Source organism: Bubalus kerabau, chromosome 3 (genome assembly GCF_029407905.1).
Source record: "Bubalus kerabau isolate K-KA32 ecotype Philippines breed swamp buffalo chromosome 3, PCC_UOA_SB_1v2, whole genome shotgun sequence".
In the NCBI taxonomy this organism is placed as follows: Eukaryota; Metazoa; Chordata; class Mammalia; order Artiodactyla; family Bovidae; genus Bubalus; species Bubalus kerabau.
Genome location: NC_073626.1, coordinates 100,820,036 through 100,847,339, shown reverse-complemented (window position 1 = coordinate 100,847,339; position 27,304 = coordinate 100,820,036). Strand labels below are relative to the sequence as shown.

The 27,304-nt window shown below is 42.1% G+C and overlaps 1 protein-coding gene across 10 annotated transcripts in view; it reads left to right on the top strand.

The window, feature by feature from the left end:
• The first annotated feature begins 3,514 nt into the window (after positions 1-3,514).
• LYPD6B (LY6/PLAUR domain containing 6B) overlaps positions 3,515-27,304 on the top strand; it is a 234,902-nt gene continuing 211,112 nt past the window's right edge. For 7 of the 10 annotated variants that reach the window (XM_055572623.1, XM_055572624.1, XM_055572622.1 and 4 more), the window contains exon 1: positions 3,528-3,680. The gene's annotated coding sequence lies outside the window, so the exon portion shown is untranslated. Of the gene's footprint in view, positions 3,681-7,596; positions 7,732-9,846; positions 11,022-27,304 lie in introns of those variants that run through there. The other 3 variants (XR_008711921.1, XR_008711922.1, XM_055572621.1) reach the window with 3 other exon arrangements.

The window sequence follows — 27,304 nt, the reverse complement described above, 5'->3', positions numbered from 1 at the left end:
TGCTAGATACGACTTGTGTGGAGGGGGTGTGCGGAGGGGGATGGCTGGACTGAGGGATGTGGGTGCTGGAGGGGGGTGTCCTGGCAAGACAGGTTTAGGCTCCTTTAAGATTTAACGAGCTAGCCCTCAGGTAGCTGCACATGTTATTTTCTTCGTGAAAGAAGAGGCTGTTTTGTTCGCTGAGTGCTCCTTGTGCAAAGCTGGGTTGTGCAGGGAGAAACATGTCTTTCCCTTGGTTTGGGTGGGGTGAGGGCTTGGCTGATTGGCAGATGCGGGCTGGAAGGTGATTCCAAGTGAGCTGATCCCTGGGGCTGCTTCTCACCTGAGAGATGAGAAGGTTGGATGCTATCAGTTTCCTAGGCTTACCGGTTTGTAAGTAGCACCTAACTGCTTATCCCACAACCTCTCGGCCCTCCTGAATCGGACTTCTCGGGGGCAGTGGTTTGCACCTTGAGCAGGCCTCCTGGTGAACCTCCTTCTCAAGGATCTCTGCCCTTTGAGGGGGCTCACAAGTCTTCCAGTCCTAAAACCTCTGGCTAAGTTTGGAAGACTGATTCCTAACTAGTCTTGAGACCCAAGGCTTATTTGCGAATATAAGGACAGTTGTGGATGCTCTCTTAAGGAAAAACTGTAAGACACAGAATACTGAGTCCAGGTTCAAGGTTTGTGATTCCTTGATGAATCCCCACTCTGAAGCCAACTGTGAAAAGAAAATCTAAGCACCTAACATCATGACCAGCACAGAGTAGCTGCTCACTGAAGGTTAGCTATTCTTTTCATGTCTCCAGCTTCTCTGATATACTAGTATTATCTTCAATTTATAGATGAGGAAACTGGAGCATAGTGAGATTCATAAACCATGACTGGATTTTAACTGAAATGGTCTGATTCCAGAACCAGTGAACTTACAATTCTGGATTACCTAATAAACTGATTCTCAGATTTGCCTGCCTGAATCCATGGTTCTTTCTGATCCTAGTAATTCTGATCACTTCAACACCTCTCCCATGTTAGTTGTAATTAATCGAGCAGTTATTATGTGCCGGGAATTATCCTAGGTACTTTATATGCATTGTTTCATTGAAAAATGTGCACAGAAAATGGTGTGCCATGTTAATGTACATACTGAGTGCTATGTAAAAGTAGGAAAAATTAGGAAGGTAAATATATTCCAAGGTTCAGAAAATTGGAATTATTTCCTCTTTGGATAGCTTCTCTTCCATTATACTATCAAAGATCTAGAGATGGAAAAGAACCTGAAGATTTCCTAGTTCGGATATCCTTTTCCTGGGGATCACAGCTATTTGCAAGGATTAATTTAGTTTAGATTCTCCAGGAGTCCATCAATGGTTTGGTCTTTATTTTCAGCACTATAATGGCTAACAGATATCAGCCGGCTCTCTTGGCACTGCCAGGCTAAGCACCATTTACTGAGCAGGTGCTTTGTGTGGCCCTGTGCTCATGTACTTCACGTACATTCCTTCCTTTAACCTCACAATGGTATCAGCCCGTCATATTTTGGATACCCCTTTCAAGTAAAGAACTTCAAGCAGAGAGCGTGTCTGATTTCATGCATACACATTTCCCAAGTAGGGAAATGCGTAACTGAGGAAGATGCTTAGGGCTCCTCAATAAGCCCAGAGGGGAGAGAGAGAGAACAGGAACACCAGAGCACAACTTGCTTTTACTTTCCTGATGATTCTCAGGTTAGCCCAGGTGGCATCACCTACCAGGTTGGCCCAGCCAAGATCACACACAGAGTGGGAGGATCCTAAATCTCAGGGGATCACACGCTCCACTGACTGAAACCAACATGCAAGAAGGGCTGGGTCCGTGTCACGTGGGTGAGACCCAGAGGGATTCCTGGGCTCAGCCTCACCTACCAGTGCCAGTGGCTGTCCCAGGGCTGTCCCCTTCACAGTCCCGGGAGGGACACCAGCCTCCCCACCCACCATGGAGGGAGGGCAGCTGGGGGAGGGCACACTGGGTGGGGCATCCTCTGTGGCTTTTTTCTGGGTTGGCCTTGCCCAGTGCCAAGTGGCCAGCCAGGCCATACCACATCTTAAACACCCATCTGTGCAGGACTCACTGATGAAGGGACACGGGGTCCAGGCCTTGAGAGTGCTGAGCCTTTTGTTCCGGGGAGGGGTGGCCTTGACCTCATCTTAACTGCCTCCAGCTATGGCTTCTGAGGTTTAATGTGCAGTCATTGAAGAAGATAGAAATAGTTACAAGGAGGAATAGTCTCTATACAACTTTAAAGTTGTACAGTGTTTCCTGCAGTGGGCTTGAAATGGATTTCTTTAATGAGTCTGGAAATTAACATGTTAGTAGCAGCATCACACATCATCTCCTGTGTGTTTGTCTGTGAGAAGACTATTCATTTGTTCAATGAAACACTTAAGAAATATACCACACCCCTTCTATCCTATTCTAACACATCTTTGTTTTTGAAACTGTCAGGGCCTCAGTAAATACAAATGGCTCAGGTTCACACCTGACCTTTGAGAAGCCGGGAGAGGCCATGGATTAGAGAACTCAGAGCAAACCCAAGCCCTATTTCTGCAGAAGGTCAAGACTTCCCATCCACAGGTCCTCCCACTCAGCTCTGCTATCAGCTGTGGGATGTCAGGTCAGCCGCCCAAACTCTGGGCTGTGCCTGAACAGGGTGGGGCTGGCAGGATAGCATTGTATGTCCGAGTTCCTCTGCCTGTAACATCTTCAGGAGGTAAAGATTTTCCAAAGGTGCCCCTAAGACCTTTGCAGACCTCCCACAAGTCAGCTTCTCGACTGGCACTGGGAGGGAGGTAAGCAGTACAGAGAGGATGGGTGGTCTGGAAGCCAGGCAGCTTGACTCTGGGCTCTCTGACAAAGTGGGAGGGGGGACGCTCGAGCGTCTGGCCTGGGGGGACCAGTAAGAGGCTGGTCACGCCTCAGTTATTCATCAGCCCTTAGCTGAGCACCTGCTCTGCCCTTGGTTTGTTCACCTCTAATGATTCATCAAGGACAAGAGAGTTTGCTGTCCGTCCCACCTGGGGCTTACAGTCTCCAGGTGGGGAGGACATCACTATCTGAATGACCTTATTTATAGTTTAAAGTCATTATTTTTAAAAGGATCATTTGAAGTGTGGATGGGAGGGCAGAACGGTTAGAAAAGGCCTTTCTGAGCTTTCCAGTTCTGAACTTGCCCTTGGCCCCATCAATTTCACCCGGAGGCTCTCGGTTCTTGATTTCTACAGCCCACAAAGAGAAGGACTGGCCTCTCCTTTTCCTGTTCAGGGGGTTCCGGCTCCCACGCTCCGTGATCCATTTCCCCAGTGGGCCAGACTGTGTGGAAACGGTCTGTGAGCCGGGTCCTGGCTCCCCGCCCCTCCCAAGCACTCACTGTCCCAGGTGTCACTTATTACGCGGCCGCCCGGGCCCCCCTTCCACCCCGCGGAGGATCTCGAAGGAGTCCCGGGCTGCTGGCAGCGGGCGGGGCCCACCTGTCCCGGCCCTGCCCCGCCCCTTCCCGGGCGCCCCAGGTGGCTCGGGGCGGGGAGGAGCCGCACCCCGCCCCGTCCCTCCCTGCGCGGCCACACCAAGGCCGGCCCGCAGCGAGCGCGCTCTGCGCTAAGACTGGGATCTGAGAGCCGGGAGCCGGGCTGGCGCGCGGAGGCCCGGCGAGAGCGGCGGCGCAGGTGAGCCGGACGGGCGCACCGCGCTGGGGGCGGCGGGCCCCCCAGCCTGGTCCCTGCGGGGCCGCGCGTCCGCGGTGGGCAATGCGGGCGCCCCTGCCCGGCGCCGCTGGGGAGCGGGGGCGCCGGGGGCGCGGCACAGCTGAGGGGTCGGGGTCGCGTCGCTGCCTGGGAGCAAACAGCTGCAAATATCTGCCCGGGACCCGGGCTGGGGTGGGTGCGGGGACATGATCCGGGCTGCACGGGTCTCTGAGCGGCCCAGGCGGCGCGGAGGCAGGGTTTGCAGGGAGCTGGTGGGGAGAGCAGGGGGGCCGGCTGCTGCGGAGAGCGCGGAGCTGGGCGGGGGGTTCGGGCCGCGGGGGAGCCCAGGGCGAGCTCCCGCCTCTCTCTCTGCGGCGCTTCCCGGGCCCGCGCAGGTGCCACTGCTCCTTCTGCCCGGGTCTTTACTTCTGGCGCTGGTGTTGAGAATCCGACAGACACCTGGGTTAGCTACCGGCGGCTTCCAGAAAACTGGGTATGCGAGGCTGCCCTAACTGCAGGGGGCCGAGGTTGTCAGGGTCCATCCAGGTCTGTGTGTCCTGGGGCGCTGTCGGTGTTGGGGTGAAGGCGGAGGGTTGCGCTCCATCTCCCAGGCCCTGGCCATCAGAGTGATAAAGTGGAAAAAGTATAGAATTTAAATTATAGTTACTAGCTGTATGACCTCGAGCAAGTTACTTTATTTCGCTGATTCTGTTTGCTCAGAGGTAAGAAGGGTATTATAATCATCACAACAGTTAAGTTATAAGATATTTGTAAAATCCATAGTAGGTTGCTTGATGAGAATTCTCTCCATTTTTTTCCCTGTATCTAGTTAATGTAACACTTTGTGCCTCCCAGAGGTTCAAATTCATTTCTGAACAGAAGAGAAACAGACGAGGTTCAGATTACCCTCCTTTAGGAGGAAAGGCGGTGATGGTGGTGTGTGTTTTGTTCCCCGAGAAGGCAATGGCACCCCACTCCAGTACTCTTGCCTGGAAAATCCCATGAACGGAGGAGCCTGGTAGGCTGCAGTCCATGGGGTCGCGAAGAGTCAGACACGACTGAGCGACTTCACTTTCACTTTTCACTTTCATGCATTGGAAAAGGAAATGGCAACCCACTCCAGTGTTCTTGCCTGGAGAATCCCAGGGACAGGGGAGCCTGGTGGGCTGCCGTCTCTGGGGTCGCACAGAGTCAGACACGACTGAAGCGACTTAGCAGCAGCAGCAGGCCTCCTCCAGGCTATCTTAGTTGCCACCACTATCCTAGAAGCCAGGTTTTGAGAAGTGACAGCGCACAGGTCCTGAATGTAGAAGAGATGGTAACAGTTTGCTTTCAACATTATTGACTGTATTTGTCAGAATTCTTTTCTTTGGGTTGTGTTTTAGTCACTTGAAAATTGCCTTATGCTATATTGAAATCGCGGAGAAGGTGATGGCACCCCACTCCAGTACTCTTGCCTGGAAAATCTCATGGATGGAGGAGCCTGGTGGGCTGCAGTCCATGGGGTTGCAAAGAGTCAGACAAAACTGAAGCGACTTAGCAGCAGTAGCATATTGAAATTGATTGAGTCACATAAATGAAAAGGCTGAGGGTTTCATCTGCAGGCATAGCTTGATCCCGGGCACACATAAGGTGGCATGGCTTTTTCTCTCTCTCGTATGTATCTTAGCTCTTTCCCCCCACCCACCCATGTTGACTGCTTCTTCATATGGAATGATAAAAAGCACTGGCACCTTCAGACTTATCTGTTCCTTTGTGGGAGGGGTAGGGGGGATGTCTTTCTCTTCTTCCATCTCCTCCATCCTAACAGCAGATCTTATCGATATACTAGACTAAAACTGGGCCAAGCCATTTCCGTGGACAGGGAGTGGGTTTTCACCATAAGAGTGGGTACTTTGCTCAGGTGCCACTGTGATAGACAGCTCCACCCCAGCTTCCGGGGATTGGACAAGGATAGTTTCCAATGAGATGTCTGACTTCCAGGCAGATAAAAATAGGACCTGATCATTGTACCGTCTCAGCCTTTGCTCACCACCACCTAAAGGAAGTCTTTGGTAGGATGTAGACAGCCTGTGTGCCGTATTCCATCTGTCAGTTGTCAAGGCTTATCCAAGGCATGGAAGGCGTCCTGCATATTCATCCTTTGATTTCTTATTTTGCTGTTTACTTGTTGGTTCATTCATTCACTCAGCATTTAGTAAGTGCCCAGTGTATGGCAGGGCCTCTGCCAAGGGTGAAAATGTTTGCTTTTGAGAATTTCACAGTTTAGTTGGAGAGGCAGATGTGCAGATAACAGAGTCTGTGTTTAACTATCTGGGGACAACCAAAGCCTTCCCAAGGAAACTAGTTGAGCTCTGAATCGGAGATAAGTAGAGCTGCTCTAGGAAGAAAGTTGGAGGGACTTCCCAGGCCAAGTGGTGGGTACTCTCTGTTGTAAGTAACATTGTTTAGGTTATGTGACTGTTTGCTTAAGAAGTCTAGAGGTGGGTAGTTCAAAAGAGCCACAGTTTTGGGTTGGCTTCTTGAAGATTCTCTAGGTTTCTGTCCTGCCACAGGGTGACTGGAGCTCCAACATGCCTTCACATGCTAACATCTAAAACAAAAAGGGAGGGAGAGGGCTTGCTTTTCAGTGATTATCTAGACAACAAAAGTCATAATTTCTCAGAAGTTCCCTATGGTCATGTGTCCATGCTCAACCATCAGTGGAAAAGGAGGCAAGGGCTGCTGTGACTGTCGTGGCCAAGCTGTGCTCTGGAGCTGGGGGAGGGTCACCTTCCCAGAGCGCATCCATGCCCATATCTGAAAATCAGAATTCTGTTAGCTAGGCAGAAAGCGAAACTGCCTGTCAGGCTGTTAGGTAGGCAGTCATCCGAGTCTCCCAGAGGTGGTGACAGATGATGAAAGACATGGCCTTGTGGGCAGACAGGAAAAGCTCAATAGGAGACGTCTAGGGTGTGGCCGAGGGAGGGAAGGGGCTGAGGTTGGAGGCTGCTGGTAGAGACAGGAGAACCACTCTGGGCATCACTAAGAAGCCTAAATCTCGGTCCCATCCCTCAAAGAACTTATACTTAGAACCTGGTGAAGCGTTTGAACCTTTCATACTTTCATAGTGACAGCAACGGCGGCTCACTCGATGGGGTACCTGTGGGGGGTTTAGGTGGAGGAGTTTAGGGCGGGGCTAAGTATAGTTAGAGAAAGCCTCACAGCTGGTTCTGCTGTGCCTCCCACCCTCCAGCACCCCGGCACCCTCTCCTCATCCTTTATTGGGAACATCTGCTCTCAGTCATGACTTTTCAGTGTTGTTACCTGTCTTCAAACTAACAGCTGGCATTTGGTGAAGATGCAGTTAGCGGTAGGTCCTGGATTAGAGAACGATTCTCCTGATGATAGTCCAATGAGTAGATACTGTATAACTCTGTTCAGTAGGAAACCAGCCTCTACTGTCCTTGCTTCTGGAGCATTTCGCCTGTTTTCATTGAAGTTTGAAGTGAGCTGCTGTTTGTTTCCATTTGACATGGTGGACACGGTGGGCATTTGGCGTTTGATTGGGCCACGAGGGTGCTACTTCTCATGATCCTTCATCCTCAGTATCTACTTAGCATAGAACTTGGCAGAAAGATCTAGTCACTAATCCTGGAAGAAAGGAGGGAGTGGCAGGCAGCATATTTTGTTGTTTCCATCAGCAGTCCTGCCCAGGATCCCTGAAAGAGTGTGAGGGGATGAAGTAGAGAGATGCCTTGGGCAGTCAATTCATTCACACATATTTATTGAACACCCACTGTATGGCAGACACTGCTCTGGGGATGAAAAAAATGTATATGAGAAGGACAAAGTCTGTGTTCTCATGGAGCTCACACTTGACTGGAATGAGATATATTTGTTTTGTCTCCTGTGTCAGGTGATGAGAAGTCCTATAATGAAAAATACGTTAAGAGAGGACTGCAGTAGTGTTGAAACAAGCTGTGCACAGTGCTGGAAATCATCAAGGTTTAGTATCTTTCTGGTTTCCAGCAGAGAAATATGGCTTGCGCAGGTATGGTGTTGGGGAAAAAAGACCTTCACGTGGAGGAAGAGGATTATGTATTGAATAACTTGATCTGAAAGAATTTCCTTCATGCAGAATCTCTTTGTTTGCTATACCTCACATTATGCCCAAAACGTGATTTTTAATGACTTACAAAACATGGTGCCAGGTGACAAAATAAGTGAAGAAATATGAGCAAAGGGAAAATAAGGGTCATTTCTTTCATCATGGTGTTCCATAATTGTTTAGATTTGGTAGCAGGGGAAGAAAGAAGTAGGGTGATTAAAAATGATTCATACTCAGGGTTCATTGTTTAAAAGGTGACAGTGTAAAGTTTCGATGTCCCACAGTTATAACTCATTTGGGTGTGTGTGAAAAGAGCCAGTTTTATTTGATAGGAAAAAATAGTCTCTTTATTAAAGTTGTACATGCAAATTATCTTCTGAGTTCAAAGAAAATTAATAGTTTTATTTTTATAGGCCAGTTTAAAGTGCCCAAAGGTTAACAGAGATCAAAAGCTTAATTCCAAAATCAAAGCAATATAGTATAAAAAATTAGTGAGAAGTTGAGTTTGGTCTGATTACCAGCTGGGAAAAATATACAAATTCAAATAAAAATTTATAAAATAGAAGTGTTATGCAAAGGTAATTTTGCATATCTATTTTTATTGGGTTGTTTGTTTTCTTATTGAGTTTTGAGAGTTCTTTACATAATCTGCGCTTCCCTAGTGGCTCAGATGGTAAAGAAACTGCCTGCAATGTGGGAGACCTGAGTTCAATCCCTGGGTCAGGAAGATCCCCTGGAGAAGGAAATGGCAACCCACTCCAATATTCTTGCCTGGAGAAGTCAATGGACAGAGGAGCCTGATGGCTACAGTCCATTGGGTCACAAAGAGTCAGACATGACTGAGTGACTAATACTACATAATCTGGATATATATCTTGTGTCAGAAATGATTTTCAGAGAAATTCTCTCAGCCTGTGCCGATCTTTTTATTCCCATAGCAGTGTCTTTCTTAGGGCAAAAGTTTTTAAGCTTTGGTAAACCAGTTTATCAGTCTTTTCTTCTGAAAGTTTTCTACTACATTTTCTTCACAGTTCTGTGTTTTACATTTAGATTTAGGATTCATTTCGGGTTAATTTTTGTGTAACATGTAAACTGAGTCAAGCAATTTTTTTCATAGCAAGTGGAATTCTAGTTCTTTCAGCACAATTTGTTGAAAAGGCTATTTTTTCCCTATTGAGTTGTCTTGATATTTTGTTGATAATCAGTAAGGTTATAATCAAAGGTTTATTTTTGGATTGCCAGTTTTATTCCATTGATCTTAATGCCTGCTTTAACCACCACTGCACTGTCTTGGTACTGTGACTTTATAATAAATTTTGAAAGCAGGTAGTATAAGTCCTCCGATTTTATTCCTTTTGAAACTCATTACGGCTCTCCTGGTTCCTTTGCCTTTTCATGTAAGTTGTAGAGATCTACAAGAAACCCTGCTGGGATTTTGAGTGGGATTGCATTGTATCTATAGATTCATTTAGGAGGAACTGACATCTTTAGTTCCAGTTAATGAACACAGTATGGCCTATCTCTTTATTTCTGTTTTTATTTTTCTATCAGCATTCAGTAGTTTTCAGGATATAGATCTTCCACATGTTTTGTAAGATTTATACTTAAGTGTTTCACTTCTGATATTGTTTTTGTTGCTCATATCCAGAAATACAATAGATTTTTGTATGTTGACATTGTATTCTGTTACTGTGCTAAAGTCAGTTATTGTTGTAGGAGGTTTATTTGTAAATTCTTTGGGATTTTTTACATATGCAGTCATATCATCTGTGAATAAATACACCTTTATTTCTTCCTTTCCAGTCTGGTTGCCTTTTATTTCTTTTTCTTAATCAACAGGTTAAGAATTCTAGTTGAATGTTGAATAGGAGTGATGAGAGAGAATATCCTTGTTTTGTTTCTTATAATAAGGGTGAAATAATCTTTCATGATGAAATATGGTGTTAGCTGAGTTTTCCACCTGAGGTTAAGGAATTTCCCTTTATTCTAGTTTACTGAGTTTTTATTATGGATGGATTTTGAATTTTGTTGAATACATTTTTTCTCATCTGTTGACAGGATCATGTGATTTATTCATATTCACTGTGGTGAGTTCAGTTCAGCTCAGTTGCTCGGTCGTGTCTGACTCTTTGTGACCCCATGAATCGCAACACGCCAGGCCTCCCTGTCCATCACCAACTTCTGGAGTTTACCCAAACTCATGTCCATTGAGTCGGTGATGCCATCCAGCCAACTCATCCTCTGTTATCTCCTCCTCCTCCTGCCCCCAATCCCTCCCAGCATCAGGCTCTTCTGCAATGAGTCAACTCTTCGCATGAGGTGGCCAAAATATTGGAGCTTCAGCTTCAGCATCAGTCCTTCCAATGAACATCCAGGACTGATCTCTCTTCGGATAGACTGGTTGGATCTCCTTGCAGTCCAAGGGACTCTCAAGAGTCTTCTCCAACACCACAATTCAAAAGCACCAATTCTTCAGTGTTCAGCCTTCTTCACAGTCCAACTCTCACATCCATACATGACCACTGGAAAAACCATAGCCTTGACTAGATGGACCTTTGTTGACAAAGTAATGTCTCTGCTTTTGAATATGCTGTCCAGGTTGGTCATAACTTTGCTTCCAAGGAGTAAGCATCTTTTAATTTCATGGCTGCAATAACCATCTGCATTGAGTTACACTGATTGCTTTTCAACTGTTGAAACAGCTTTGTGTTCCTAGGATAAATCCTACTTGATTGTGATGTATTTTTGGAAGAGACTCTGTAGGACTGCTATTATTTCTTCCTTCACCGTTTGATAGAATTCGTTAGTGAAACCATCTTGGCCTAGAATTTTCTCTGGTAGAAGGTTTGTAAACTACAAATTTAACTTCTTTAGTAGATATAGGACAATTCTGGCTACCCAGTTTTTCTTGATAAATTTCAATAGTTTTTATTTTCCAAGGAATTGGTCTTCTTCACCTAAATTGTCAAATATATAGATATAGAATTGTTTGTGGTATTCCTCTATTATCCACTTAATGTCTTTGGGGTCCAGTAGTGATGTTCCCCGTTTCATTTCTGATACTGGTAATTTGTGTCTTCAATAATTTTCTTAGTCTCTCTAGAAGTTTATCAACTTTATTGATCTTTCAAAGATCCAGACTTTTATTTCATTGATTTTGTATCTTTTTCTGTTTGCTTTTTTCCTCCAAGCTAATTTATTTTTAATTGAAGGAAATTTTGTTTTCAATTTTATTGGTTTGTGTTCTAGTTTATTTCCTTCCTTCACCTTGCTTTGGGTTTAAATTACACTCCTGTTTTCTTAAGGGGTAAGCTCTTATTACTGATCTGAGACTTTTCCTCTGTTTTAATATACGCATTTAGTGCTATAAATTTCCCTTTAACTACTGCTTTAGCGGCATTCCACAATTTTGATAATGTGTGTTTTAATTAATTAATTAATTTAAAATGTGCAGTGCTTTTTATTTTTTAATATAAATTTATTTATTTTAATTGGAGGCTAATTACTTAACAATATTGTATTGGTTTTGCCATACATCAACATGAATCCACCACCCGTGTACACATGTTCCCCAGCCTGAACACCCCCTCCCACCTCCCTCCCCATACCATCCCTCTGGGTCATCCCAGTGCACCAGCCCCGAGCATCCTGTATCATGCATCGAACCTGGACTGGCGATTCATTTCACATATGATATTATACATGTTTCAATGCCATTCTCCCAAATCATACCCCCCTCCCTCTCCCACAGAGTCCAAAGACTGTTCTATACATCTGTGTCTCTTTTGCTTTCTCGCATACAGGGTTATCATTACCATCTTTCTAAATTCCATATATATGCATTAGTATACTGTATTGGTGTTTTTCTTTCTGGCTTACTTCACTCTGTATAATGGGCTCCAGTTTCATCCACCTCATTAGAACTGATTCAAATGTATTCTTTTTAATGGCCGAGTAATACTCCATTGTGTATATGTACCACAGCTTTCTTATCCATTCATCTGCTGATGGACATCTAGGTTGCTTCCATGTCCTGGCTATTATAAACAGTGCTGTGATGAACATTGGGGTACACATGTCTCTTTCAATTCTGGTTTCCTCGGTGTGTATGCCCAGCAGTGGGATTGCTGGGTCACTTGGCAGTTCTATTTCCAGTTTTTTAAGGAATCTCCACACTGTTCTCCATAGTGGCTGTACTAGTTTGCATTCCCACCAACAGTGTAAGAGGGTTCCCTTTTCTCCACACCCTCTCCAGCATTTATTGCTTGTAGACTTTTGGAAAACCCAGAGATAAATCCACGCACCTATGGACACCTTTGAAGAAGGAAATGGCAACCCACTCCAGTGTTCTTTCCTGGAGAATCCCAGGGACAGGGGAGCCTGGTGGGCTGCCGTCTATGGGGTCACACAGAGTCGGACATGACTGAAGCGACTTAGCATGGACATCTTATCTTTGACAAAGGAGGCAAGAATATACAATGGAGAAAAGACAATCTCTTTAACAAGGGGTGCTGGGAAATCTGGTCAACCACTTGTAAAAGAATGAAACTAGAACACTTTCTAACACCATACACAAAAATAAACTCAAAAATGGATTAAAGATCTAAACATAAGACCAGAAACTATAAAACTCCTAGAGGAGAACATAGGCAAAACACTCTCCGACATAATTCACAGCAGAATCCTCTATGACCCACCTCCCAGAATATTGGAAATAAAAGCAAAAATAAACAAATGGGACCTAATTAAACTTAAAAGCTTCTGCACAACAAAGGAAACTATAAGCAAGGTGAAAAGACAGCCTTCAGAATGGGAGAAAATAATAGCAAATGAAGCAACTGACAAACAATTCATCTCAAAAATATACAAGCAACTCCTGCAGTGTAATTCCAGAAAAATAAATGACCCAATCAAAAAATGGGCCGAAGAACTAAATAGACATTTCTCCAAAGAAGACATACAGATGGCTAACAAACACATGAAAAGATGCTCAACATCACTCATTATCAGAGAAATGCAAATCAAAACCACAATGAGGTACCATTTCATGCCAGTCAGAATGGCTGCGATCCAAAAGTCTACAAGCAATAAATGCTGGAGAGGGTGTGGAGAAAAGGGAACCCTCTTACACTGTTGGTGGGAATGCAAACTAGTACAGCCACTATGGAGAACAGTGTGGAGATTCCTTAAAAAACTGGAAATAGAACTGCCAAGTGACCCAGCAATCCCACTGCTGGGCATACACACCGAGGAAACCAGAATTGAAAGAGACACGTGTACCCCAATGTTCATCGCAGCACTGTTTATAATAGCCAGGACATGGAAGCAACCTAGATGCCCATCAGCAGATGAATGGATAAGAAAGCTGTGGTACATATACACAATGGAGTATTACTCAGCCATTAAAAAGAATACATTTGAATCAGTTCTAATGAGGTGGATGAAACTGGAGCCTATTATACAGAGTGAAGTAAGCCAGAAAGAAAAACGCCAATACAGTATACTAATGCATATATATGGAATTTAGAAAGATGGTAATGATAACCCTGTATGTGAGAAAGCAAAAGAGACACAGATGTATAGAACAGTCTTTTGGACTCTTTGGGAGAGGGCTAGGGTGGGATGATTTGGGAGAATGGCATTGAAACATGTATAATATCATATGTGAAATGAATCGCCAGTCCAGGTTCGATGCATGATACAGGATGTTCGGGGCTGGTGCACTGGGATGACCCAGAGGGATGGTATGGGGAGGGAGGTGGGAGGGGGTGTTCAGGCTGGGGAACATGTGTACACGGGTGGTGGATTCATGTTGATGTATGGCAAAACCAATACAATGTTGTTAAGTAATTAGCCTCCAATTAAAATAAATAGATTTATATTAAAAAAAAAAACATAAAAGCATTCTTTGCTCATAGGTCATACTAAAACAGACTTTGGTTGCCATTTCCTTTTCCAGGGGCTCTTCCCAGCCCAGGGATCAAATCTACATCTCCTGTGTCTCTGGCATTGGTAGGTGGATTTGTTATCTCTGAGTCACCAGGGAATCCCTAAAATAGAGTTTGGGCTGAATTTGGTTTGCAGGTTGTAGTTTTCTGACTCTTGCTTAAAACATTCAGTTACCTTTTATAGCAATTAAAAATAAAGAAGAATTGTATCTGACTTTTGTTTATTCTATTTCTAGCACTTTAAATAGATCTAAGTCTCTGTCTGACATCATACTCCTTCTGCCTATAAACCCTCAGTATTTATTGTAGTGTAGGTCTCTTGGCAATGAATTCTCTCAATTTCTGTTGGCCTATTGCAGTTATTTCTTGTTCATTTTGGAAAGATTTTTTCCCTAGGTAAAGAATTCTGGGTTGACACTTTTTATACCTTTCAGCACGTCGAAGATGTTGCTTCATTTTCTTACCTGCATACCTTCTGACAAGGTGTCTTCTGTAATTCTTACCTTTGTTCCTTTGTATATAAGGTTTCATTCTCCCCCACCGCATTTGAGACTTTGTTCTCAGTTGTCAGCTGCTTTAATACGGTATGCCTGTGTGTGTGTGTGTGCACATGCATGCACATGCTTGGTATTTTTCCTCCATGGTGTTTTTGAGGGGCTTGTTTCTGTGGTTTTGTATCTGTCATTAATTTTAGAAAATTCTCAGCAATTATTTCTTCAAATATTTCTTCTTCTTTCTCCTTCTGAAATTTTGACTACACCTACATTAGGACTTTTGGTATTAGTCCACAGCTATTGGACACTTTGTCTTGTTTCTACTGTTGAGAGCATTCTTCATTTCTCTTACTGTGTTTAGCATTTCAAGCATTTTCATTTGATTATTTCTTATAGTTTCTATGTTAAAATTATACATTTGACCTTTCATGTTGTCTACCCTCTTTTCCACTAGAATCTTTGACCATTGATTATGGTTATTTTAAATTTGGTGTGTCTGATAACTTCCCCATCTGTGTTGTATCTGAGTCTAGTTCTGTTAATGGCTGTGTCTCTTGGCAGTGTTGTTTTTTCTTTTTGTATGCTCTGTAATGTTTTGTCAAGACATGGACATCTTGTGTAGGACGTTAGAGACTGAGATAGTTTTCATGCTTGGAAATGGGAATGCCTCTCTCTTTCCACTAGGCTTTAGTGTGGGGAGTTAATCAGTCTGCTTGGGAGTTGACTGGATTTGCAATTTGTTGTGGGTGTACTTCTCAATGCCCCACAGACTTTAGTTTCCTCTAGTGACACCTTGAGTTTAGAGTGGGGGCTGGTTTGCTGCAGGACTTGTCTCACTGTTTCAGCGTGAGCCTTGGGTCTTCCTTGTGCCCTGCACCTCAGAGTGGTCCCTGTCTATGCTCTTTCAACTCCCTCAGTAGGTTCCATTGGTATTTGTTACTTGTGTCCAGGTGCATCTGCCTCGGGTAAGCAAGTGCTTACCTTATCTTTTTCTTCAGGTGCCTGGTTCTCAGATTCTGGGCTAGTTTGTTCCCCTGTGACCTCAGCTGTCTAATAGACTCAAAAGAGTCATGAACTTGCAGTTTATCTGTTTTATTTGCAAACATGGGAGTAATGCTCTTTTCAGCTTTCTGTACTTGGAGCAGAATCCAAACCCTTGACTTGATGTTTTCCATTCACTTCTTTTTATGATCTTCAGGTACAATCCTGGTGCTGTTTTCCTTCCCTCTGTGCTTTATAAAATGCCATTTTTACATTTTACACATATAAATCAGTGGTTTGCAACTCGTACCTGGGGAACGTGAAACAAAATCCAAATCTTGGGCCCCAGTGTTTGAGTTGAGATATGCTGGGATCCAAGCATGGGTGTCTTTTACAAGTTCCCCAGATGATTCTGATGTACACCTAGGTTGAGAGCCCTCGGTCCAAGTATCACTTACAATGTTTCCGTTCACAGAGGTACTGTTCCAGTATAAATGACCAAATGAAATTTCACCTCTGTGACTTCATGGAGTTGTTTCCCTTCTAATTGTTCCTTCAGTGGTAATTAAGGGCCTGTGGCCTAGACTTGACAGTCTCATACATGGGGCAGATACTTAGAATTCTTCACATTTAACTTTCCACCAATGTGAATATCCTCCTTGACAATCTATGGCTTTGGCGCTGCTTGGAGTCTTTTAGAGGCTGGAAGCTGTCTGCCACTCACAATAATAAACCCCCTTCTGAGGCAGTTTCACTTGTTTGAGGTGTTTTCCTTCTTTAAATGTGTTTTTCTCATATTTGTCTAATTCAGACTTTGCAAACTGTTAAGAAATCCATTTGTGTGACCCGTGCACATGCATGTGTGCACACACACACTCACGCTTATGACAAGCATTTTATGAAACAGCACTTACTGCAAGTGTTCTACCTCTAAATTGACCTCATGACCCCACTATGGGCTGTTTCTTGTAGGATGAGAAATGCTTACTGAGCCCATCTTCCATTAGACAAGCTTTCAAAACGTTCATGACCACTCTTCTGGCTCCCCACGCGTTTTCATGTGCCTGGTGCTGTACTGGTTCTTTCAGCTGTGTTCAGCTTCCTCACTGCCCTGGCCAGAGTCCCACACTAGGTGGACTTCAGCGTGTGGTGTCTTCTGCAAATGAATGGTCTCGTTCAGAGGCCAGGGCCCTGCAAATGGCAGATCAGTTCAGAGTAGAGAAGGTCCCTTGTTTTTCCGTAGATAGCATTTCACTCCCCTGGCCCAAATTCAGTGGGATGTAAATTGAAGTCATCTCTTGAGGAACATTGTTGATGGTTCTTCTTAGGAGCTTATCCAAAGCTCTTACTTTTTCCATGTTAATTACATGTTATTCTACATATGGGTCTTTAATTTCCAAGAGACTGTGAACTCCTTAGATATCAAGAAGATTATTTCCTCCTTTTCCTCCATAGTGCACAGCACACAAAATTTTGTTTGTTGAATTATTCTTAGAAAACTGCGTTCCCAGTCAAGAAATTTTGGCCTTTAGCATGATTGCTTTGCTCACAATTATGCTACCAATTTTATCTCTAACTTACCAAGGGGGCGGTGGACAAAGTGGGAATTAGATGAACTTGTCACCTCGGTACTCATGCATGAGACACTGTAGCAGGTCCTGGGTGAAATGCCCAATATGTCACAGCCTACAGCCTGACCAGGGGCACATGCCATGCAGGATGTGTGTCAGTGAGCTGTGTAGGATTATGCTCTCTTAGAGGTCACAGGTGAAAGAAAGATCACAGCACTGGTCAGGAAAGTCTTGATTTTGACCTTGAAGGTAAGCATCAGGCATATTGAATGGACAGTATTTGGGGGTGGGGAGGATTTGGAGGAAGAAGAACACTATATTAATAGTCTCCCAAGTTCTATAACACCTTAGCTTTCTCATGGGGTGACTTGGATCTGTAGAATCTGGGAGAAACTGTAGGTAAGATACAGAGGGAAATCTAATTTACATGGTTTCTGTACGAAGGATAGACATCAACAGAAGGTAACAGGCTCAACTTCCTCACCCTCGTCCCCAGTGTCTGAATCCTCAGGGACACTGACGTTGACAGATGTCGTGTGGAGGGACTTCTAGTTGTGGTCATCTTTCCAGGGCCACCTCAGGCCTGGTAGTTCAGTTCTGTCTCTCTGTGGCTTCCATCAGCTTTTGAAGCAAGCATCCATGGCCACTGACCTAATTTTTTCTACTTTCTCTTCTCAGAGGGCTCTTAAATATATTATTATTAAGAAACGTACATTCTTAAAGTACATCACATGTACCAGTCTGTGATCCACTGCATCCGTGAGACAGTCTTCTGAGTATTCTTGTGAAAGTGACACCATCAGCAGACTGCCTAAAAGCTGGATATTCATCATTGATGCCTTACTGAAAACATTTCATTCATCTTGAGACTATTTTGCTATGGTAGATAAATAGGGATGGGAGTACATTATGAAAAAACAGGGGCTGGCTATGTGTGTGATATTTGTCCCTTAGTGAGCAGTGAGAACTTCAGTTCTTAAGCAACTACAGGAGTCACTAGAACATATATGTACATCATATATTTCTCCTAGAATCCAGTGCCAAGATGGTAGTTTATATCCTGGAAAGAACTGATAAGTCAAGCAGTGGAGACTTATGTAAGTCTTCATTTCTCTCTGTGCCTTGGCAGTCAGGAGGCCTAGAGTTAAATGTGAAAATACTCAACTATCATGATAATTTTATTTCAAGTTCTAAGGACAAAAATTTCCTTTATTAAATCATATGATTTCATCTTTTTAAAAACAGTAACTTTTTTTCCTTATTACCTCAGTCATACATGTTCATTATAGAAAATGTGGAAAATAACAGATTCACCTCCCTCATCAGATATTTTCCTGCCACATAGTAGCCGACATTGTTTTAATCTTTTTCATTTTTTCCAAGCCTATGTGTGTCTGTATTTTTTCCTCAAAAAATGAACTGATACCTCTTGGCGGTGGTTTCATTGCTAAGTCGTGTCCAACTCTTGCCATCCCATGGACTGGCTCCTCAAGGCTCCTCTGTCTATAGGATTTTCATATTGGAGTGGTTGCCATTCCCTTCTCCAGGGGATCTTCCTGACCCAGGGATTGAACCTGGGTCTCCTGCACTGCAGGCAGATTCTTTACCGATTGAACTACCAGTGAAGCCCAAGCATATGTATGTATGTATTTTTTCCTTAAAAAATGAAATGATCCCTCGTACACTGTATTAAAGCTTTAAAAAATGTAACCTTTGTAAACAGCTTCCATGTCATTAAATACTCCGGCACAGTATTATTTTTAACAGCTGGTGTAATACTCTACCACAAGGCCACATCTCGTACTTTTAGCTTGAATTTAGCCTTCTGTTCTCATAAACAACTCTGTCATGTATGTTCTTGTAGGTAAACCTCTGAGCATATCCACAATTATTTCCATAGGATATTTTCAAGAAATCACACAGTTGCTTAAAGGGCTGCAATATTCTTCAGGCTTTAGATATGTATTTCCATGTTGTTGTCCATAAAGCATGAGCTAATCACCTAAACTTTGAGAGTGCATCTTCCCTAAGCCTCTTGCAGTTCCAAGGTGATGATTTTTCAGAATTTCTGTCAGGAGACAGGATTCTGGCTATGGCCACATGAGGAAGTTGCACATCTTCTTCCCCAGAAAGCAACTCTACATCTGGACAAAATTAGCAGAAATAGCCATTCTCAACACTCGAGTACCCATCCATCACACCACATCCATCTGCGAAGCTGCCCCGCCCTGTGGTGCAGAGGTGTTGTCTCGGCAGGGGAGGGCCCGCCCTTTGCTGCCCAGATCAGAAGGACTTGCTCCATCTGTGGTGGGCGATCCCTGCTCCCAGTGAGGGTTTCTTCAGATCCCTTCTCCCTGTCAGTTTACTTTGAATCTTAAAATAATAATAATAACAACAGTATTCTTTCATCTAAACATTTTCATTTATTACCAGAAAAGTGGAAAATAAGCACAAAGAAATTTAAAAGCGTCTACAAGGCCTCTTGGTGTGTATTCTTCTGTATCAGCTCATTTCAGTGGAACTGTCTGCTGTGAAGGAAATGTTGCGTGCTGTCCGGTACAGTAGCCACTGTTGCCATGTGCTTACTGAGCACCTGATGTGGCCAGTATAACTGAGGATCTGGATTCTTAATTTTTGTTAATCTTAAGAATTTAAATATGCACATGGGCTAGTGGTTATAGTTTGGGCTGCTTAGTTCTATTATTTCTATAATATGGAGGCATGAATACATACATATATAGTTTAAAAGCTGGAATCAAGATTGCAGGGAGAAATAGCAACAACCTCAGATATGCAGATGATACCACTCTAATGGGAGAAAGTGAAGAGAAACTAAAGAACCTGTTGATGAGGGTGAAGGAGGAGAGTGGAAAAAGCTGGCTTAAAACTCAAATATTAAAAAAACGAAGATCATGGCATCCAGCCCCATCACTTCATGTCTAATAGAAGGGGGGAAGGTGGACGCAGTGACAGATTTCTTCTTCTTGCCCTCTAAAATCACTGTAGACGGTGATTGCAGCCATGGAATGAGAAGACGATGCTTCTTGCCAGGAAGGCTGTGACAAGCCTAGAGAGTGTGTTACAAAGCAAAGGCATCGCTTTGCTGACAAAGGTCCATATAGTCAAGGCTATGGTCTTTCCAGTAGTCAGTACGGATGTGAGAATTGGACTGTAAAGAAGGCAGAGTGCTGAAGAGTTGATGCCTTTGAATTATGGTGCTGGAAAAGGCTCTTGAGAGTCCTTTGGACTGCAAGGAGATAAAACTAGTCGATCTTAACGGAGATCAACCCTGAAAACTCACTCGAAGGATTGATGCTGAAGCTCCAGTACTTTGGCCACCTGATGCAAAGAGCTGACTCATTGGAAAAGACCCTGATGCTGGGAAAGATTGAAGGCAGAGGAGGACGATAGAGGATGAGATGTTTGGATGACATCGCTGACTCAATGGACATGAGTTTGAGTAAACTCAAGGAGATAGTGAAGGACAGGATATCCTGGAATGCTGCAGTCCATGGATTTGCGAAGAGTTGGACATGACTTGGTGACTAAACAACAGCAGCAGCAGCTACATAGTTTAAAAAAACAAAAATATGATCAGACTTCATATTGCATTTTGTATCCCTCTTTTTTTCAATTAACAGTATATCAGTAAATATCATTTTCACAGGTGACTCCTTAAACTGAATGAATGTGCCATAGTTGGCTTAACAAAATCTCTGTTGTGCCTTCAGGGTATTTACAATAATTTGCCACTGTAAACAACATTACAGATAATCCTTAGAGCTAAAGTTGTGACTTCATAATTATTTATGGAGGATAAATTCTTAGAATTTATCAGGTAAATTCTGATACTCTTTTCCAGACCCCTCTTCTAAGAAATTCTGCCAGTGAACATTCTCACCAGCATGAAAATATGTGAAAATATCTCACTGTTATTACTGTTAATTGTAAATTGAGATAAATACATGTGCCATAAAATCCACCCTTTTAAAATATATACATTTCAGTGGTTTTTGATACATGAACAGAGTTGTGCAGCCATCATCACTGTCTAATTGCAGTATGTTTCTATGACTCCACAAAGACATCTCATACCTATTAACAATCACTCCCCATTCCCTCCATCCCTCAGCCCCTGGAAATCTCTGATCTACTCTCTAGCATATGGATTTACACATTCTGGACATTTCATATAAATGGAATCATCCAACTCAACATTCAGAAAACTAAAATCATGGCATCTGTTCCCATTACTTCATGGCAAATAGATGGGGAAACAATGGAAACAGTGACAGACTTTATTTTCTTGGGGTTCAAAATCACTGCAGATGGTGACTGCAGCCATGAAATTAGACAATGCTTGCTCCTTGGAAGAAAAGCTATGACCAACCTAGACAACATTAAATAGCAGAGAGATTACTTTACCAACAAAGGTCTGTCTAGTCAAAGCTATGGTTTTTTCAATAGTCATGTATGGATGTGAGAGTCGGACCATAAATATGGCCGAGCACTGAAGAATTGATGCTTTTGAACTGTGGTGTTGGAGAAGACTCTTGAGAGTCCCTTGGATGGCAAAGAGATCAAATCAGTCAATCCTCAAGGAAACCAGTCCTGAATATTGACTGATGCTGAAGCTATGATAGTTTGGTCACCTGATGTGAAGAGCTGACTCATTTGAAAAGACCCTGATGCTGGGAAAAATTGAAGGCGGGAGGAGAAGGGGACTACCGAGGAGGAGATGGTTGGATGGCATCACTGACTCAATGGACATGAATTTGAGCAAACTCCAGGAGATGAAGGACAGGGAAACCTGGCATGCTGCAGTCCAAGGGGTCACAGAGTCGGACACCACTGAGCGACAGAACAACAAATATGCAGCCTTTTGTGTGTAACTTTCTTAGCATAATGTTTTCAAGATTTAAGGTTCATAAACCAGTACCTCATTCCTTTTATGACTGAAAAATATTCTATTGCATGGATAGACCGTATTTTGTGTATTCATTCATCTTGATGGAGATTTGAGTTGTTTTCTTTCTTTCTTTCTTTTTTTTTTTTTTACTATTGTAAATAATGCTTCTATGAACATCCATGTACAGATTTTTGTGTGGACATGTTTTCATTTCTGTTGGATATATGCCTAGGAGTAGAACTGCTGGATTATGTGGTTAAGCCTATATTTGACTATTTGAGGAACTGCCAGACTGTATCCAAAGCAGCTGTCATTTTGCATTCCCACCAGCAATGTGTGATGGTTCCAACTTCTTTACATCCTCCTCTACACTTTTTATTGTCCATGTTTTTGCTTATAGCCATCTTAATGCATGTGAAGTAGTATCTCTTTCTGGTTTCAATTTGCATTTTTTTCTGCTAACTATGTTGAGTGTCTTTTATGTGCTTATTGGCCATTTATCTTCTTTGAAGAAATGTCTATTAAAATAACTTTGCCAATTTTATTTGGGCTATTTGTCTTTTTATTTTAGAGTTGAGAGAGGTCTTTACATATTCTGGATACCATACCCTCATCAGATGTATGATTTACAAATATTTTCTCTCCTTCTGTAGGTTATCTTTTCATTTCCTTGCTAATATACTTTGAAACACAAAAGTTTTAATTTTTATAACATCCTGTTTTTGTTTTCCATTGTGCTTTTATTGTCATATCTAAGAAACCACTGCCTAATCTGAAGTCACAAAAGTTTACTTCTATTTGTTTTATAATTTTAGCTCTTCCATTTAGATATTTGATCTGTTGTTGTTCAGTCACTAAGTTGTGTCTGACTCTTTGTGACCCCATGGACTGTTGCCCATCAGCCTCTTCTGTCCTCCACTATATCCCAGAGTTTGCTCAAATTCATGTCCCTTAAGTTGGTGACGCTATCTAACCATCCCATCTTCTGTTGCCCCCTTCTCCTTTTGCCTTCAATTTTCTCAGCATCAGGGTCTTTTCTAATGAGCTGGCTCCTTGCATCAGGTGGCAAAGATTTTAGAACTTCAGCATCAGTGCTTCCAATGAATATTCAGGTTTGATTTCCTTTAGGATTGATTTAGTTTGATCTTCTTGCAGGCCAAGGGACTCTCAAGAGTCTTCTCCAACACCACAGTTGAAAAGCATTAATTCTTTGGTGCTTACCCTCCATTATGATCCAGCTTTCACATCTGTACATGACTATTGGAAAAACCATACCTTTGACTAGACAGACCTTTGTCGGCAAATTGATGTCTCTGCTTTTTAATGCACTGTCTAGATTTGTCATAGCTTTTCTTCCACGGAGCAAGTGTCTTTAATTTTATGACTGCAGTCACCATCTGCTGTGATTTGGGAGCCCAAGAAAATAAAATCTGTCACTGCTTCCACTGTTTCCCCTTCTATTTGCCATGAAGTGATGGGACCAGATGCCATGATCTTAGTTTTTTAAATGTTGAGTTATAAGCCAGCTTTTTTACTCTCCTCTTTCACCTTCATCAAGAGGCTCTTTATTTCCTCTTCACTTTCTACTATTATTGTGCTTATCTGCATATCTGAGATTGATGATATTTCTCCTGACAGCCTTGATTCCAGCTTGTGATTCATCCTGCCTGGGATTTCACTTGATAGACTCTGTATATAAGTTAAATAATCAGGTTGACAAAATACAGCCTTGTTGTACTCCTTTCCCAATTTTGAAAGAGTCCATTGTTTCATGTGTAGTTCTTACTGTTGCTTCTTGATCAGCATATACAGGTTTCTCAGGAGACAGGTAAGGTGGTCTGGTATTCCCATCTCTTTGTGAACTTTCCACAGTTTGTTGTGATCCACACAGTCAAAAGCTTTAGTGTAGTCAATGAAGCCAAGGTAGATGTTTTTCTGGAATTCCCTTGCTTTCTACATGATCCAGTGAATCTTGGCAATTTGATCTCTGGTTCTCCTGCCTATTTGAAACACAGCCTATACATTTGAAAGCTCTTGATTCATGTACTGCTGAATCCTGACTTGAATAATTTTGAGCATTACTTTACTAGCATGTGAAATGAGCACACTTGTACAGTAACTTGAACATTCTTTGGCATTGCCCTCCTTTGAGATTGGAATGAAAACCTGACCTTTTCCAGTCCTGTGGCCACTGCTGAGTTTTTCAAATTTGCTAGCATATTGAGTGCAGCACTTTAACAGCATTGTCTTTTAGGATTTGAATAGCTCAGCTGGAATAATTAAGCTGGAATTCCATCCCTTCCATTAGCTTTGTTTGTAGCAATGTGTCCTAAGGTCCATTAGACTTCACACTCCAAGATGTCTGGCTCTAGGTGAGTGACCGCACCATCATGGTTATCGGATCATTACGACCTTTCTTATATAGTTTTTCTGTGTATTCTTGCCACTTTTACTTAATCTCTTCTGCTTCTGTTACCATTTCTGTCCTTTGTCGCGCCCATCCTTGCATGAAATATCCCCTTGATATCTCCAATTTTCTGAAAAGATCTCTAGTCGTTCTGATTCTATCGTTTTCCTCTATTTCTTTGCATGTACATTGAAGAAAGCCTTCTTATATCTACTTGCTGTTCTCTGGAACTCTGCATTCAGTTGGGCATATTTTTCCCTTTCTCCCTTGCCTTTTGGGTCTCTTCTCTTCTCAGCTATTTGTGAAGCCTCCTCAGACAACAACATTGGCTTCTTGCATTTCTTTTTGTTTGGGATGATTTTGGTCACTGACTCCTATACGTATTATGAACCTCTGTCCATAGTTCTTCAGGTACTTTGTCTACCAGATCTAATCCCTTGCTTGAATCTATTCATCACTTCCACTGTATAATCATAAGGGATTTGATTTAGGTCATACCTGAAAGGCCTAGTGGTTTTCCCTACTTTCTTCAATTTAAGCTTGAATTTTTCAATAAGGAGCGCATAACCTGAGCCACAGTCAGCTCCAAGTCTTGTTTTTACTGACTAGGTAGAGCTTCCTTGTCTTTGGGTGAAAATAACATAGTCAATCTGACTTTGATATTGACCATCTGGTGATGTCCATGTTTAGAGTCATCTCTTGTGTTGCAATTGTATATATTTATGATCAACTAATTTTTTGTAGAGTTCTATTCAGATGGTGACTGCAGCCATTAAATTAAAAGATGCTTGCTCCTTGGAAGAAAAGCTATGGCCAACCTAGACAGCATATTGAAAAGCAGAGACATTACTTTGCCAACAAAGGTCCATCCAGTCAAAGCTATGGTTTTTCCAGTAGTCATGTATGGTTGTGAGAGTTGGACTACAAAGAAAACTGAGCATTGAAGAACTGATGCTTTTGAACTGTGGTGTTGGAGAAGATTCTTGAGAGTCCCTTGGACTGCAAGGAGATCCAACCTGTCAATCTTAAAGGAAATCAGTCCTGAGTAGTCATTGGAAAGACTGATGCTGAAGCTGAAACTCCAGTACTTTGGCCACGATGTGAAGAACCGACTCATTGGAAAAGACCCTGATGCTGGGAAAGATTGAAGGTGGGAGGAGAAGGGGACAACAGAGGATGAGGTGGTTGGATGGCTTCACTGACTGGATGGACATGAGTTTGAGTAGGCTCTGGGAATTGGTGATGGATAGGGAAGCCTGGCGTGCTGCAGTCCATGGTGTCGCAGAGTCAGACACACCTGAGCAACTGAACTGAACTGATGACAATCATTGGAGGAAAGAATACTCTTGTACACAAATGGTGCTGGGACAACTGGATACTTACATGCAAAAGAATAAATTTGGATCCCTAACTCACACTGTATACAAAAAGATCTATTTTGAGGTAATTTTTGTATATGGTGTGAGTTAGGGATCCAAATTTGTTCTTTTTGCATGTAATTGTCCAGTTGTCCCAGCACCATTTGTGGACAATACACCATTTGTGTATTGTTTCCCCCATTGATTTTCATAGCACTCTTATAAAAAATCATTTGATCATAAATATATGCAATTACTTCCATGTTCTAATTCTACTCCGTTGATCTCTATATCTATCCTTATGTCACTGACACACAGTCTTGATTGTTCTTGTTTTGTAGTAGTTTTGAATTCTGAAAATATAAGAATTCTAACTTTGTTAGAACTTTGTCAAACTTCTAACTTTGTTCTTTTTTTCCCCCAAGATGCCTTTGGCTATTCTAGACCTTATATTGCTATACAAATTTAGGATTATTTTGTTAATTTTGGTATTAAATACAGTGGGGATTTTGATATTGATTACATTGAATCTGGAGGTGAATTTGGGGATTAATGCATTTTAACAATATTGTCTTCTTATCATGAACATAGGATGTTTTTCCAGTTATTTAGGTCTTCTTTTATTTCTTTCAATGATGTTGTTAATTTTCAGTGTTCAAGTATTGCACTTCTTTTGTTAAATTTATTACTGAGAATTTTATTCTTTCTGCTGCAGTGTAAATGAAACTGGCCCAGTTTTATTTTTGGATTTTCTATTGTTATTGCATAGAAATACAGTTGATTCTTATGGTTTGATTGTGTATCCTGAAACCTTGCTGAAGCTTTTCTTATTTATTGGCTCTAATGATTTTTAGTGAATTCATTAGAATTTTTATATACAAGATCATCTATTTTTTTTTTAAACTAACATATAATAATTTATTTTCTTATATCTGCACAGAGATCTGCTCTAAATTTTTTAATAATGTTCCTTTTTTTTTTTTTGGCACTCAGTTCCTTTATTTTTTTTTTTAATTTTATTTTATTTTTAAACTTTACATAACTGTATTAGTTTTGCCAAATATCAAAATGAATCCGCCACAGGTATACATGTGTTCCCCATCCTGAACCCTCCTCCCTCCTCCCTCCCCATTCCAAATGGAGATAGTTTTACTTATTTCCAGCAGAGATTCCTTTTATTTCTTTTTCTTGCCCAGCTACCTTGGCTAGAAGTGACAGTACAGTGTTGAATAGAGGTGATGAGAGGAGACATCTTTGTTTTGTTCTTGTCTAATGTTCCTGGTTAATGAGATGGTGAGTGTTATTTATGCTTGTTTTTGATGATTGTTTTTATGTTCTAAGAATCTGAGTGATGGGGCAGGAGTTGCTGCTTGGTTCCTTCAAGGGAAGGAAAAATAATAAACAATCGAAACAATAAAATCACACAATAAACATTCCCTTTGTCTTGTACATTGGAAGGTTTGGCATGGTACTTACTAGAAAAGAAGCATTTTAATTGAGGTATTTTTTCATGTAACATCTAGGTACTAAGGAGTTTGATTAAACTTTTTATTTATTATTATGTAAGCATTATTTTAAAATAAACCTTAAATTTTCCTATGAAATTTTCTACCCTATATTTCTGCAGTTTTGGTTTTCCACTGTGAATTTCAGGTACCATGTGGGATCACAGAGATGAATTAAACACAGGCTGTGCCCCTAGGGTGCTTGTGGAAAAGTCTTTTGAGGGAGACAGGAAACAGGAAGTTTAATATTCTGGCAAGTGGTTTCCATCAAAGGATAACCTGTCAGAAGAGGTGAGCTTCACCCTTAGTATTTTTGGATCTTAGTTTTCTGATGGAACATTCA